Source organism: Lathyrus oleraceus, chromosome 6 (assembly GCF_024323335.1).
Source record: "Lathyrus oleraceus cultivar Zhongwan6 chromosome 6, CAAS_Psat_ZW6_1.0, whole genome shotgun sequence".
NCBI classification, from domain to species: Eukaryota; Viridiplantae; Streptophyta; class Magnoliopsida; order Fabales; family Fabaceae; genus Lathyrus; species Lathyrus oleraceus.
In genome coordinates, this window is record NC_066584.1 from 25,291,203 (window position 1) to 25,293,359 (window position 2,157).

Consider the following 2,157-nt stretch of genomic DNA (forward strand, 5'->3'; position numbering starts at 1 on the left):
ACTTGCTAGTTGTTTAATTTGTTCGCTAGTGTGTACATTCTGGTTTAAGAAGTCCTTATTGGTTTGCTGTTGAGAAACTATGAAGTTCTCCATCATGATTTCCAAGTTGGATTTCCTAAGAACGTTATTGTTAGGTGTAGATGGGATCGACTTTTGATATCCCGGAGGTATAGCTGGGGCTTGATTGGGAGCTTGTCCTGGTGCGTATAAAGCATTATTACTCTTATATGAAAAATTAGGATGGTTCTTCCAGTTAGAGTTATAGGTATGCGAGTAGGGATTTCCTTGAGCATAATTCACTTGTTCTGCTTGGATTCCTGTTAGGAGTTGACAGTCTGCAGGAGTGTGACCTTGGATTCCACAAACTTTGCAATTTTGAGTTGCGGCAACCACGGTGGCTGGAGGTGATACATTTAAACTTTCAATTTTCTGGGCCAGAGCATCCACTTTTGCATTAACATGATCAAGGCTACTTATCTCGTACATGCCACTTTTCGTTTGAGGTTTCTCTACCATTGTTCGATCGCTTCCCCACTGATAATGATTTTGGGCCATGCTTTCGCTAAGTTGATAAGCATCAGCATAAGGTTTATCCATAAGCGCACCACCTGCGGCGGCGTCTATTGTTAACCTTGTGTTGTACAATAGACCATTATAGAAGGTATGAATTACTAACCAGTCCTCTAAACCATAGTGTGGACAAAGTCTCTTCATGTCTTTGTATCTTTCCCATGCTTCGAAAAGAGACTCGTTATCTTTCTGTTTAAATCCATTTATCTGGGCTCTCAACATAGCTGTTTTGCTTGGAGGAAAATATTGGGCAAGAAAGACTTTCTTCAACTCGTTCCATGTGGTGACTGAGTTGGAAGGAAGAGACTGAAGCCATCTTCTAGCTTTATCTCTTAACGAGAAAGGAAAGAGACGAAGTCGAATTGCCTCTGAAGTGACACCATTAGCTTTAACAGTATCAGCGTATTGGACAAATACTGATAAATGAAGGTTTGGATCCTCGGTAGGATTTCCAGAGAATTGATTCTGTTGCACTACTTGTAGCAGCAAAGGTTTAAGTTCGAAGTTGTTTGCTTCGATTGCGGGTGGAGCAATACTTGAATGCGGCTCATCTTGCGATGGAGCGGCGTAATCTCGAAGAGCACGAGCTGGTTCTGCCATCTCGGGTATCGACGAAGGAAGAAGATTTTTGAGGTCGGGCACTTCGATCGGAGGGAGATTGTTTGCAGCACGATATTCCCGAATTCGTCGTAAGACTCGGAGATATAGTTCAACGTCGTTGATTCGTAAGTAAAACGGCTTGCCTTGTGAGCGAGTGTGTGGCATACAAATCAACGAAAGAAAAAAAGAAAAATAAAAATTGCCTTAGTCTCTACAGCGTAACAGAAGAGTTACGATATCGACTAAATAAAAATCCCCGGCAACGGCGCCAAAAACTTGATCGCGACTTTATGAGTCGATTTGGGGTACTAACTGCAAGTGCACAGTTCTATCGCGTAGTTTTAAAAGATATCGATCCCACAGGGACTTATGAATCGATATACCGTTTTCTAAGGTTACTTCGTAAAGCTAAGGCGGATGATACTTTGATTGTTTGGGGGAAAAGTAAAACTAAAATTAGATCTAAATTAAATATCAATTAAGCGGATATCGGTATGTAGTTCGTCGTAATTAGGGAATCAAATCTTCGTTGGTTTCTTGGTTTTAAAATAAATCTTTTCAGTAGACACTATTGATTAAAAGCCTTTTCTCAAACTCTCGCTCTGTTGAATAGACCATGACTTTATATTAACGTAGCTGTCACTTATTAGTTAAGTCCAAAATCACTTTTTGAAAACAACAGAATCTATAGAAACTTTTTTTAAGAAAACACTAACCGTTTAAACACCCTCGTCTCAAACTCTCGCTCTATTGACTTAGATTATATAATTAAACTTAAATGCATAATCTCGTCCTCACATTTAACCTTTAAAAATACTTTTTGAAAAAGATTAGAATTTAATTAACTCTAAAAATTGCTTTCGCCCTGATTTAGAATTAATGTCCAATTTACACTGTCCAGTTAAAAACTCAAACTTTCGTTCTATTGATTTTAACTTCTTTATGTCTTTTACTCTCGTACAAAAACTTTAGGATTAACCCTGTAAG

The 2,157-nt window shown here is 38.7% G+C and overlaps 1 non-coding gene across 1 annotated transcript; it reads left to right on the top strand.

Annotated features, from left to right (window-relative positions):
- The first annotated feature begins 685 nt into the window (after positions 1-685).
- On the top strand, positions 686-792 carry LOC127099145 (small nucleolar RNA R71). The gene has a single exon (XR_007793692.1). It is a non-coding gene; the product is annotated as a small nucleolar RNA R71 (small nucleolar RNA).
- The last annotated feature ends 1,365 nt before the right edge of the window (positions 793-2,157 follow it).